The sequence below is a fragment of the Condylura cristata genome, unplaced genomic scaffold, assembly GCF_000260355.1.
Source record: "Condylura cristata isolate star-nosed mole 26May11 unplaced genomic scaffold, ConCri1.0 scaffold00027, whole genome shotgun sequence".
Classification (NCBI taxonomy): Eukaryota; Metazoa; Chordata; class Mammalia; order Eulipotyphla; family Talpidae; genus Condylura; species Condylura cristata.
Window position 1 is genome coordinate 28,715,564 of NW_004567128.1, and position 13,957 is coordinate 28,729,520.

Below are 13,957 nucleotides of genomic sequence, written 5' to 3' on the forward strand. Positions count from 1 at the left end.
CGGGGAGCAGAACAGGCAGATTGACGAAGTACACTGCTGAGGGGAGCAGCGGGCGGGTCAGGAGAGGTCTGCCGCGCCATGTGGTCACCTCCGGGGTAGGCAGGGATGGAACTCATGTGGAAGTGGCTTTAGCTTCTCAGTGCTGTGCTTTAACTGGCTGCGCCACCAGGGAGGGCCCGGCTTTTCGTTCTTAATGGAGTTGAGTGTAATGATGTGCAGCAACATATATGCCACACTGTCAGCTAGGGAATCTCACTGGAACCTGGTTGTACAGTGTTTTTACTGGGCAGTTATATAGGCATTGGACACTAATTAGATACTCAGTATCCAGTCTTCCAGCTGATTACCGTATGGCCCAAGGTCCCCACCAAAAGTCACACTGTTAGCATAAACCATCTGGCATGGCTAAGGCTTCTGATAAACAAAGACATTCTTAAAAGGCAGTATATTCCAAGGGCTTACAGGTTTTTTCCCTCAGGTGTTGTGGGTAAAGGACCAAAGCTTTCTTTGAGGTGTGCATTAGTTGCATAACCCAGATTGTGCTGAGATAATCCTTTATCACATAATGACAATTATAGAAGTGCTAGTTCCTCTCCTTCCTGGAACACAAGATTGGTTTGGCATGTGGCTTGATATTCTAAAACATGTACATGATTCTTTTCTGTCCAACTGAAATCTCATTTGGATGCTGTGTTTGGCAGGACCTGGAGGCAATGTTGTGAAGAGGGAAAGCCACTGGGTCAGGAGATGGAAATGTGGATTCGTGTTGAGGTGCTATTTCAACTGACTGTGGAACCACAGAGAAGTCCCATCAGCCTAACTCTTCCAACTCCATCCCCTGTCATTTTGGACTGCTAATATTTAAGTATGAGCAACAACAACCCATACTGGGAAAATAAAATTAAATGCTAAATGGACTTGAGAATTTAACATACTACACATATATCTGTGACTAAAACAGTTGTTTGCTATTCCATAAATTTGAAGAGAATAAGTTACATGATTGCTGATTGAGAATACTAGTTGGAGACAGTAGCTATTCTTTTAAAAAATGTTTAAAAAGATTTATTTATTTATGCATACAAGAACTGGGGTACAGGCCAGAGGTGTGTGTGTGTGTGGGGGGGTGATCGGATTCACCAGAGACAGAGTAGGGAGCAGAACAGGCAGATTGATGAAGTACACTGCTGAGGGGAGCAGTGGGTGAGACAGGAGAGGTCTGCTGCGCCACGTGGGTCACTTCCCTGGCCAGGGATTGAACTCATGCTGCAGATAGCTTCATAGTGCTGGGGTTTAACCTCTTGTGCCACCAGGGAGGCCCTGACAGTAGCTATTTAAATATTTTTTTTCAAAAATTAGACTTCCGGTTCACAGCAAATTTGAGCAGTAGGTAGAGCAATTTCCCATATACCCCTTAGTTGTACATATGCACAGCCTCCCCCATTATAAACAACTCCCACCAGAGTTGTCCCTACATTACAAGTGATAAACCTACCTGAAGATACAGCCATTCAAAGTCCATGGTTTACATTAGGGTTAACTCTCAGTGCTGTACATTCTGTGGGTTTGTACAAATGTATAATGGCATGTATTCAGCTGTATTTTAATAGTATCAAACGGGGTAGTTTTAGCAGTGATAGTTTTTCCTTGTCTTAGGTGTAGTGTTAGCTCCACTCCTGAAAGATTAATTTGAAAATCTGAGTCATTGAGGAGGGCCTGTTAATGCTCCCCATAATCTTCATTGATTATCACAAACCCTCTATCTTCGAGGCATCTCCATTAGTTCAATCTTTTGAGAATGTCATATTGTCATAGAGGTAGGTGAACAGCATTCTCGCATCAGAGTTCTGGAAAGGGTTCTTGCCTGTCGGGCTGTGCATGTTGTGAACTAGACGACACCAGGGGGCGCTATTCACACAGACTACGGTATAATCACATATTTTGGGATTGTGCGAAGTGCAAACCCGCTTCCCTGAAGGAACTGAAAGAATCTGTCTAGAAGTTTTTTTTTTAATATATAAAATATTTTAAGAAAAGACTTATTTATGCATACAGAGCTGGAGTAGTACAGGCCAGGGGTGCAGGGGCGGTGAGAGGATCCACCAGAGACACAATGGGGAGCAGAACAGGCAGATGTACTGAAACACACGGCCTGGCCCGAGGGGAGCAGTGAGTGGTCAGGAGAGTTCTGACACGCCATGTGGTCACCTCCGGGTCGGGGATGGAACTCATGCTAAAGTGGCTTTAGCTTCTCAGTGCTGTGTTTTAACCTGCTGTGCCACCAGGGAGGGCCCATGTTTAGAAGTTTTTAACCTTACCTTTGCCAAGGTGTGCTACCATCAGATAATCTTGTAGTTTAGTAAAGCCATTTTTTCTGTTCCCCTATGTCCTTAGAGAGTGAAAGCAATTCACTATAAATCATTTGCTTTAACTGCATTTTTTTAATTGTAGAACTGCATTCTTTTATTAAAAGTCTTTCTGACATAGACTCGTGGAAAGACTGTGAGTCTTGATGGTTAGAACATAAAGTTCAGGGCCCACGTATAAAAGAAGAACTTGAGTGGGGGACTTGTTAGGACTGTACTGTCAGGAGTAACCATCCTCCTCCTCACAGGGTTAACCTTAGGTTAAAAAAAAAAAAAAACACAAGGCTTTCAATTTGCAGTTATGAGTATGCTGCAGGATTTATGGGAATGTTTCATTTTCATGATTCTTCTATCTCCTATTCTACCTCTAGCTGCGAGCCGATGACACTGATGGCGCTCCCAAATTGAAGCCTGGTGACATTCATTGTGTCACTAATTAAGCTGTATTTAGTGCACTGATTAGACAAAATGCAAATGTGGAAAAGTGCTTTTTATTTTTTTTTCTTCTTGATTATACCTGTCTGTCAGTAAAGATTTTAACTTCTTTCACAGAAAGCTTTCTATAAGCTGGACTTCTCTTTCATCCTGGGTACTCTTTTAAATGTCTTTTTCACTCCAAAATTAGGGAAGGATGACTGTTAGCTACTATTTTCAGTCTTGTCCACAATCTTAATTTCTTAGATTAATTCCACTGTCTTCACCTGTGCTTTAACATAGCCTTTGCCATATTGATAACTTAGCTATAAAGAACAAAAGTGGTGGCTTTTATTTTTTTAAATTAATTAAAAATATTTATTTATTTATGCTTACAGAACTGGAGTACAGGACAGAGGTATGGGGGTGAGAGGATTCATCAGAGAGAAAACGGGGAACAGAACAGGCAGATTGACTGAAATACACTGCTGGGGGGAGCAGCAGGCAGGTCAGGACAGGTCTGCCACACCATGTGGGTCAGCTCCCTGGCCGGGAATTAAACTTGTGCTGCAGTGGCTTTGGAGAGCTTCATAGTTCTGTGCTTTAATCTCTTGCGCCATCAGGGAGGGTCCATTTTTAAATTTTTTTTTCCTGAAAGAAAGTGTCACAAAAGAATAATAGCTCCATGTTAATTTGCAAAAATCCCAATGGGTTTAATTTGTGTTAGTTCTTCAAATGAACAAGTTCTTTCAGAATACCTTGGTCATGCATGATAATAAATAGCATTTTATTTATTTTGTGTATTTCATTTTTTTTATCATTGTTAATTTCTGGAAGCATAGCTGACCCTCAAACAATGTGGGTTTGAACTGTGAGGGCCCACTTATTCAGTTTTTTTCTTACTCTCCGGTTCAGGATTGTCAAATTCAACCAAATTCACAGATGTGGAACCCTCAGTGTATCAACTGTAAGGAACTTGACCACCCTCCAAATTTTGGGGTCCACAGTGTGGCCTAAAACCAGTTCCCCATGGATCCAAGGGGTGACTGTAGTTAAGTTTTTTGGGGGTCAACAGTTATGCAAGGATTTTCAGTTGTGTGGAGGGTTGGCACTCCTAACCATTGTTCAAGGACCAACTATATATTCTGCTTCAATGCTTTGGCTGCTGTATTCAATTCACCTCTACCCAGTTGCTGGATCTCTTCTTAGTCCTATGCTACTTACCTTGAGAATTTCTCAGATTCCAGAGCTTCTAATGTAGGGCTGGGGAGGGCAGACGAAACTATCAGGGGCAGACACATAAGCATACAGTATCCTTTAGAGGGGACATTCAAACAGCTGTGCTGAGCTCAGTCATCTGTCTCTACAAAATCAGTCTTTAAGCAAAGACTGGCAGTTGCAGTGTCTAAACTTCTATGGTACTAATGTTAAAAACAGCTTTCTAAAACACAATTTGGTCAACTGTGTAAGTTGCCATCCCTTTTATGTTTAATAATCTTTAATTAAAGTGTGAAAGTTCTATACAAGCCATTTGTAGGGCTTATTTTTTGTTCTTTAAAAAAATAAGAATGGAGGAATGTAACAAAATATATCTTCCCACTTTTTCTTTAAAAACTTCGAGGGAAGTGATGGATCATAGAGACAATAAAAGATCCACTTAGTCATACCCACTTTCTCCATGTACAAATAGTCTTATGCCCATTTCATCATCTTAATACCCATCCTGAATGGACATGTGCAGCTCAGCTTTGCATACAGAACCATTTAAAAATGCTTAACACCACCTTGCTTCCTGTAATGCCAAACAAATCAAATCATTGAACTACTTCAACGTGTATTTCTTCTTTTTAAAAACAAGAGGATACTTATTTGTAGAAAGCAACATTTAGCCTACAAATATATTCTCAGAAATGCCATATGCTATTCGAAGGCCTATACACTCATGCTTTCAAGGCAGAATCCTGGTCACCCAACGGGTATAGAGGAATAAATGGCAAAGTTAAAGATCAATATGATCACTATTTTTCTGTTTATTTGAAGCACAATAAAAAAATGGGCACAAGGAACACTGCCATAACTTGAGGGCCATTCTAGAGTTAGAAAGAAAAGGAAATGAAGAGGGAAAAAAAATCCTCTTCAGACACAGCTGCCCAGACAGACCATTTACAAATATTAAGTCAATAGCTACTAACATCCATAAAAAGATACATTCTTATGAAAATGCAAGAATTTAAAAGACTGATCAGTATACAAAAAATGACGAAAACAAACTGGAATGAAAGCTTAGATAGCACATCTAAAATTGGGGTTTTTTGTTTGGGCCTTCATATTCTTGTCTCCTGCTGCCGGAGTTCCAGGCTTCATTGCCCTGGACGCTGTCCACCCACGGGTCCTGCACCTCCATGCCCAAAGCACGTCGCCTCCCACCTTGGAACCACTCACAGCTTCTGGGGAAACTCCAGGATTCATAACCCATGGCACCACCACCACCTAGATGGTGGTGGAAATTTCTGGTCTCCTGAACCATCAGGCACTCCCAAGGTCACATGTCTTGGTCTCTAGGCTCCATAGAGCCCTTCCAGATAGCTTTCCTCTTTCTGATGTCTCATTTGTTCTTCGATCTCATGCTGCTGAGTCATTTCTTCTTCCATTTTATAATATGCCATTCCTTCTGTTGTTTAAATCACATGTCTTTATGTTTCTGCATTTCTTCCATGGGTCTTAATTCTTCCTGGCTTCTCATCAGATTTCGATGCAAAAAATTCACCTGGTGCTCATTTTCCAATTTGTCTTTTGTGTCTATCATGTTTCCCCCCCTCACCCCAACTTACTCCCTTTGCTGTTTTTTACTTCATTCAAGAATTTCCGCTGCTGTGACTATTCAGACTCAAATGGGCCATGCTAGGCAAAGCGAGGAGGGGTTTCTCTTTCCTTTTGATACATTGCCTTCTGCTGTGCAGTTTTTCAGGCTGACGGTCTTCATCACTTAATTGTTCAAGTGGTTTCACAATGACTGGCTGGGGAGTTGTTGTCGGTAAGGAAACATCTTCACTAGATCTTTCCAATGCTTTCTTGCCGCTGTTTCAGAAGCAAATTCAGCCATGCCTTTCACTGTAGATCTTCCTCGATCATCCACAATTATAGCTCTTTCAGTAGGATCAAAGTGGCTACTGACTCCTCCCCACAGTTCACCAGGAAGATATGGTGAAAGATTTCTAACAGAGAGGACAGCAGCACGTGTGGCAAAACAAGCTCGAAGCTATCTACCTCAGAGGTGTATCATCAAATTCAGCTTTGGCAACTTCAGCCAAAGCTCTAGATTCAGACTTAATAAACAGAAATCCTTTGCCTTTGTTGACATAAACTTCCCCTGGCTCTCTATGAAGTCTTTGAATTCATCCTCTGTGCTATCCACCAGCAGATACCCACCAACCAACCAGTAATGCTGAGTGTAAGTTTTCTTTCCGGGCCTCCTCCAAAGAGACAAATTGGTTTTAGAGTTTTATTTTAAAGATTTATTTATGCATACAGCACTGGGGTACAGGCCAGCGGTGCAGAGGTGGTAAGAGGATCCACTAGAGACAGAGTGAGGAGCAGAACAGGCAGGTCGACGAAATACATTGCTGAGGGGAGCAGCAGGCGTGTCAGGAGAGGTCTGCTGCGCCATGTGGGTCACCACCTGCCCGGGGATCAAACTCTCGCTGAAGCAGGTGCTGCTAGCTTCATACTGCTTTAACCCGTTGCACCACCAGAGAGACAAACTGGCTTTAAACTCCTCAGAATCTGAGATCTCCTCACTGTGGCCACCTGGCGCACAGGATGGAGGACCCTGGTAGTGCTGCTGGGGTAGGGTGGTGCTGATGGTTTCTGTGGGTCTCCTGGCCACCTCAGGACTCGGCTTGGGGTGGCTCCCAGGAGTGCCTAGACCCGGACCACTGCTGGGCTTTGCCTGACATTGTGCCGCCCTTGGGACAGCTGGGTCCCAGGCAGGCCAGGGGAGGTGTAGGCCAAGGTAGGACCTTGGCTGCTCAGCAGCAGGGGCACTGAGGGGACAGAGGATGCTGGGTGGGGTGATTCCTGACCCTGTTGGGGTCCCAGATGTCCGTGGAGTAGTGGAGACACTGAGTAGAAGGCCAGTGGCATGGCGCCTACACTGGGAACCAGGCAGCTCCCTGAGGAGCGAGGGGCTTGGGCGAGGCCTGTGGCCTTGATGGCTGTTGATGTGGAAGTGGTGGTGGTGTAACCAGAAAATCCTGGCCGGACTGCCTTCTGGGGCTTAAAGCCAACTGAGCAGAGACAGGAATTGAATCTATAACATACACTTTATTGTCCGAAAGCTAGTGATTGGAGAGAACAGGGTCTTTTACCTCTAAAACCTTTTCTCACATCTCATCTCAAGCTGGCCTTTTCCTAGTGACCTAAACAAAGACAGTTAACCATAAGAGCACCTCCTGGCGCAGCAGCCCGTCACAGGGTGCCCTGGCCTTCGTTACGTCTGCAGGTCTTGTTGCCTCCTCGGTCATCTTGACCCAGGTACACCCTGTTTTCCTGGGCCTGGGAAAACACCCTGTTTTCCTGATGGCTCAATGTCTGACACTTCTTCAGGCATCACTGGAGTAGGACTGTCCATTAAAACAAGAGTTTTAGTTCAAAGAAAACAGATCATTCACCACACGGCGTGTGCGTGCAGCCTATGGTACGTGTGCACACAGCTTCCTACACTGGGCTTGGTGGTCTTCCCTCTCTGCCCAGTCCCTATCAGTGGGACCAGGGACTGAGGCTGCTCTGGCCTGGACCCATGGGCCTGCTGTACTGATTGAGTCCCATAGCAGGTGGCGGGGAGGAGAAGCCACCGCTGCCACCGCAGACACACTATCACCGCCTAGCTCTGAAACTGATGCGAGACAAGTCTGGGACCAAAGGGTGGTCAAGGCAGAAGTGGAATGACTCTTAGGGAACGTGGCAGCCACCTTGCTTCACACACAATGACCCATGACACAGGCTCCTTCCCTTTTTTTCACGACACATTCTAAGCCATTTATAAAATCGAGGGGAACATACACACTTCTGTTTTTTCCTTTTCAAAGTACTACTTGTCTCCTGTCACCTTTACTAACTCCCCCGTATTCCCAATATTATCATCTAATCATCCTTAAAATATAAACACTTATCTCCCTGAGGAACAAGGAGAGCCAGAGAGAAGCAAAATAGAAGGGAAAGATGCCAGGAGGGGTGCTGACACCCTAAGGGAGAACTGTTTTCTCCTCAGGAGAAATGACCTTCCAGAGAAAGCAAGTTAAATGATCTGTCTCATCTTTGTGCTGTGACCTCATTAAAGTGCACACAGTGTACTGATGTACCCACACTCCAGAAGGAATCTGTTGTCATAGAGAGCGCATTTGTTAATGGCAACTAACTTCAAGTTTTAATTGTTCAAGGAAAGTGGTTTTGGGCACAAACAGCAAGAATTACCTAGTGACTATGGAACACTTTTCCCTGCCTGTGAAGGAAGAACATCCCTATCTATTTCTGGGAGCCTGGGTAAAGGCCCCCCTGAGCTTTCCTCAGTGAGTTCGTGTACAAAGAGAAAAGTGAATCCTTTCTGTTGAAACTCAATATGGAGCAGAAACTACACAGTCTCACTAACACATTCATTGAGCTGATAGGCATTTACTAAGCGTTGATTTGGAGTCCAGACCCTTCCCATACATTCTTCCATTCAAACATTTTTGGGGAATTTAGCATTCCCAGTTTATAATTTATTGCTGAAGATAAATCAGAAAGCACTTATGTTTTCTGATTAAATTAATTAAATTCATAAAACATGTATGAAAAGCTGTGGTCACTGCCTTTGAGCAGCTCTCTGCAGGAGTACAGAGGGGGAACGCTGAATGCAACCTCAGCAGTCAAGGAAGGAGGACTGGACACAAGAGGTGGGCAGAGGTGAACCTGTAAGGAAAGTGGGCAGTGCCATTCCAGCTGACGGGAACAGCAGTGCAAAGGCCTGGAACTACCTTGTGAGAGCAGAGAGTAGTGGGAGACGTAGCAAAGCCGCCGAAGAGTTGTAGGGTGTGGAGCTGGTCAGATTTGCATTTTAGAATGCCATCTCTTGCTTCCACGTTGGAAGCTGACTTTGGAAGGCGAACCTGGACACAAGGTCTTCACACTCCCTATGAAGGGTGCATGCAGCTGGCTGAAAGGTAATGGAGTCAGGATGGAGGGAAATGAACGTCGTCGATGTATATCTAGGAAGAGGGAGTGTCTACTAGATGGCTGGAGGACTAGCTGCTGTGGATGAGCAAGTGTGGGAAAGACAGAAGTCAGATGTAGAAATGCTGCCCTCTGGGAGCTCACACCGCGCTTAAGAAATGCAACTAATACGTGTAAAGCGTGGTCATTTTGGGCAGTTTAGTGTAGTGGAAAGAATCTGGGCTTTGACATCACCCAAGCTTACCTTGAATTTCGGTTGTAGCATTGATTAGCCACAGGATGGAGACTGAGCACTGGAATACATCCTCTCAGTCAGTATATTACCTTAAAGGTGAGTATGAGTGCTTATGTGTGAAGAGTGTGGACCCTAAGAGATGTTCTATGAATGTTAGTAAATATAATCTATAAAATAACCACAATTATTGCTATAACATTCAAAAAGTAATACCAATCATTATTATGCAAAAATGTAAAAACAAATATGGATTAATATTTATTTTGGGGAAGCCAATATGTAGCAAAGAATATTTTTTCACTTAAAAGATTCTGAGGAAGAAATCATTCCTTCTATTTTGCAATTAGGAAGCTAAATGGATACATGTTTCATGTCTCTGATTATCTCTGGCTGATGGGCTCTATACCTCCCTGGGTCGACATTTCACCCTGTGATGGTCAGGAAGTCCTCCACATACCTGATTGCAATCCTACGTGCTCTATTTTAGCCTATTTGTTTTTGTGTAGTTCGTTTATATTTTTTCTTGCTGTTCCATATATAGTCATTCTCTTGTAAATACTTATTAATATTATCTCAGGTGTTGTTGAAATGGAATGTTAACTGTACTGCTCTGATGTCCTACTTATACCTAAAGAATATATTGACTTGGTCCTCCCTGGTGGCCTAAGGGTTAAGTGTCAGCACTCTCACCACTAAAGCCCATATTAGTGGCCTGAGTTCTATACCAGCGAGGGAGCTGACCCACATGGTGCAGCAGACCTCTCCTGTCTTACCTGTTACTCCCCTCAGTTGTGTATTTCAGTAGATGCACATATTCTGCTCCCCATTTTGCCTCAGGTGAATCCTCTCACCCCCCACCCCACCGCCCTGTACCTCTGTCCTACACCCCAGCTCGTCTACACAAAAATAAGTAAATAAATAAAAATATCTTTAAAAAAAGAATATCTTGACTTATATTCCGGGATTGGCATTGTTTATAAATACCTTTGTATGTAAATATATATGACTGGCATTATATATAAATATTTTTAAAAAATTAAAAATACATTAATTAAATGTATATATTTAAAGATTTCTTTATGCATACAGAACTGGGGTACAGGCCAGAGGTGCAGGGGGTGAGAGGCTTAACCAGAGACAGAGTGGGGAGCAGAACAGGCAGATTGACTGAAGTACACTGCTGAGGGGAGCAGAGGGTGAGACAGGAGAGGTCTCTTGCGCCATGCTGGTCACCTCTCTGGCTGAGGCTGGCTTCGCAGTGCTGTGCTTTATGCAGTTGCACCACCAGGGTGGACCCCCAAAATGCAAATCTTTAAAGAAAGAATGTGCTGACTTACAGTTTGAGGTTGGCATTGTGTATATCTCTCACTCGTAAGATATTGGCATCTCTCTATATATACATCACTCAACACTTTTTTATTTAGAGAAAACATTTACATATTTAAAATTTTTCTTTTTTAATTTGTATTGAAGTATTGCTGTTTGACATCCTTGTTGGTGTTTTGACAGCACAGGAGGTCTCCCCTCAGGTGTGGTCCCGTAGCCCCCTGGCCAGAGTCCCTTGGCCTCCACCACAGTCACTGTGCTGCCCCTCCTCACTCGCCCCCCCCCCCATGCCTCAGATCTGTGCTCAGCTGACAAGGGTTGTCTTGATATTTCTTTGTCTGCTCCTTTGTTTGGTTTTTCTAGTTTGCTCCCTCCGGTATCTGTCTTTCTCCTCTGGGCTCATTTAGCTGAGTATAATCCCTTCCAGCTCCATCCATGTTGCCACACATGGCATGAGTTTATCTTTTTTGATCACCAATTAGTATTCCATTTTACATATTTATTTTTTTCAAAAATGTTTCTTTCTCTGTGGAAATATTGTGGAATTAGATATGGCAGTGATTACACATCATGAATATACTAAAACCACTGACTGTACATTTCAAATTGGTTAATTTTGCATTATATAACTTATGTCTCAGTAAAATAAAAACATTTTGGCTTAAAAAAACATTCATTTTCCCAATGTTTGGAGGTTCCTCAAACTGCTAAACATGGACCAATCCTAGGTATCTACCCAAAAGACACAAAAATACTGATTCAAAAAGACACCTGCACCCCCATGTTAATTGCTGCTTTATTTACAATTGGAAAAACCCCAAATGCCCAAAAGTAGAGACTGGCTTAAAAAGATGTGGTACATATACACATGGAATATTACTCAGCAACCAAAGGAAACACACACACACACACATGCCTTTTGCAGCAACATGGATGGAGCTGGGAGGGAACATGCTTAGTGAAATAAGCCAGAAAGAAAAGGGAAAAAATACTGGATGTTTTCACTCATAGCAGGAGTATAATGGACCAGGTGAGGAAATAATAATGATGATGAACAGCTATAAACCAGAGACATTTTGTGGGCTGGAGCGGGGAATGGGATCAAAAATGGTGGGGGGAGGGAAGTACACTGGACTGTGGTGATGGCACACGGGTGATTTGGTGGTGGGAAGCCCATGGGGATTACAACTGAGATGGAAAAAGGCACAAAATGATGTAAAAATAAACTATTATTAAAAAAGAAAGTTCATTTTTCCTTCTGATCTCTTGAACGTATTTCTCAGACTAATATGGCTTGTGTTTCCTTGTATAAGAAAACATTGCTGAAGCCAGCATCGCGCAGTTCCAGGAGGCCATTCTAGTAGGCCATTTTAATCCCTCATCTTTGGTATGCAGAAAGGTTTATGGATGGGAGCTCCAGGCAAAAAGAAGCGCCTGGTTGATTCCAAGTTGCCAACTGCCAGGCCACCCCCTTCTTCAGCGGTGCTCCCAGCAGCCAGCCGTTTTCTCTCCTGTTTTTCCTGATGATCAGATCAGTGTTTGGCCTGCTGTTGGCAGGTCTCCCAGAGCAGGTGCTACCTTCTCTGAGAGATTTTCATTTAAATCTTTATCTCTATGTAGGAACTGGACCTGGAAGGTGTTGTTCCCTGCAAAGGGAAGCAGACACCACCCAGCTGCTGGGGGAGCTCATGGAGATCTGGGTTCTCCCCAGTTCTCTATTGCTACCCCGTCGCTGCAAGCTATCCAGAAGTCAACCCTCTGTTTGTATGATGGTGCTGCTCTTCCCTTCAGCCTTCAAGTATGTAGACTCAGACTGCATCGCTCAGTTGTGCAAACCCCGCACGTGTGAGGTTGTGTGGTTACATAGGCCCAGTCTGCAACTGGCCTGCTCACAGATTGCTGGCACACCTTGGAGGGTTATTCCAAGTGTCAGTATTGTTTTCTGCAGCCTGATCACAGTGATCCTTATTTTATAGCATCAAACAAGCGAATGTGGAGTTTCCAGCCCGGCCCAGGGCCCAGGTTAAGAGGGCCTGTAGTTTTCCATTTTCCTTGCCTCTAAGTCCAGACCTCTGGGCATGGCTCATGTTTTCACTCTTCCTGTCTGTGGTCTTAGTCCCAGAGGCATAAAAAAAAAGTAAAAAGAAAGCGATCTCATGATGCCTACAATCTGTAGTGGGTCAATATATCACAAGAAGCCTTTTGCTTAATTGAAGCATAACATTATATAACTTTAAGAAATCTTGAACATGGGCCTTCCTGGTGGCTTAGGGGTTAAGTCTCAGCACTATTACTGCTAGGGCCTGAGTTCGAACCCCAGCCAGGGGGGTGGCCCACATGGAGCAGCACACCTCTCCTGTCTCACCCACTGCTCCCCTCAGCAGTGTATTTTAGTGGATCCACCTATTCTGCTACCCACTCTGTCTCTGGTGAATCCTCTCACTTCTTGTACCTCTGGTTTATGCCCTAGTTCTTATACGCACACAAAAAAAGAAAAGAAATGTTGAACATGATGAGAGTACTGGGTTGAATTGTGTCCTCTCCAAAAGATGTCCAAATCGTAACTTCTAGTACCATGAATGTGACCTTATGTGGACACAGGGTCTTTACAGAGGTAATTAGTTTAAGATGAGATGATCCTGGATTTAGAGTGGTATGACAGAGTGATTTACAAGAATCACATATATGTGTGTATCATTCAGATAACAAAAAATTATTACTCGTACATATTTGGTTTTCATCGACAGTTCTTGTCTCACACTTCTCCCCAAAGCCCTTAGCCTTTATTAAGTGTGGAGAGCGATAAAGGTGTCTTTTGCTATGTGAATGAAGGTAATTTTTGGAAAACAACAGGCTGCCAGGGGAACCCAACAATGTGGATAGAGTCTGGGTTGGTGAAAACATGCAGATTTGGATATAAGGGGGCCCCAGGAGGGAGCATGGACGTTCTGCACCTTTCTCCCATACTTGATTCTTTTCACCTGCCTGTTTATATCCTTTAGCATCCTTTGTAATAAATCAGTAAGTGAGTAAATGGGCTTCCTGAATTCTAGAAAATTATTTGAACGCAAAGAGGTGTCCTGGGAAGCTCTGCTTTGTAGTGGTTGGTCAGAAGCCCAGGGAACAGTTTGGGCTTGTGACAGCACCTGAAGTTCAAGGAGCAGGTGGTGGGGGATCTCCTGTCTCTAGCCTCCGTCAGAAACCCAGGTAAGTCCCTGGGACTTGGGCTAGTGTCTGGAGTGGAGGGAAGTCTTGGGTGACTGATTCCTGAACCTGTGGACTGAATCTTTGGGTATGTAGTGTCATAACTGAGTCAAATTCTTGAACACTTTACTGGTGTCAGTGTGGGGATTCTGCTGTTGGAATTGGGTCTGGGAAGTCGCAATGAGGTGGGTCCTAAATCCAA

The 13,957-nt window shown here is 43.7% G+C and overlaps 1 pseudogene; it reads right to left on the bottom strand.

The window, feature by feature from the left end:
• Nucleotides 1-5,076: 5,076 nt before the first annotated feature.
• The window catches only part of LOC101631840, a 34,391-nt pseudogene continuing 25,510 nt past the window's right edge, over nt 5,077-13,957 (bottom strand).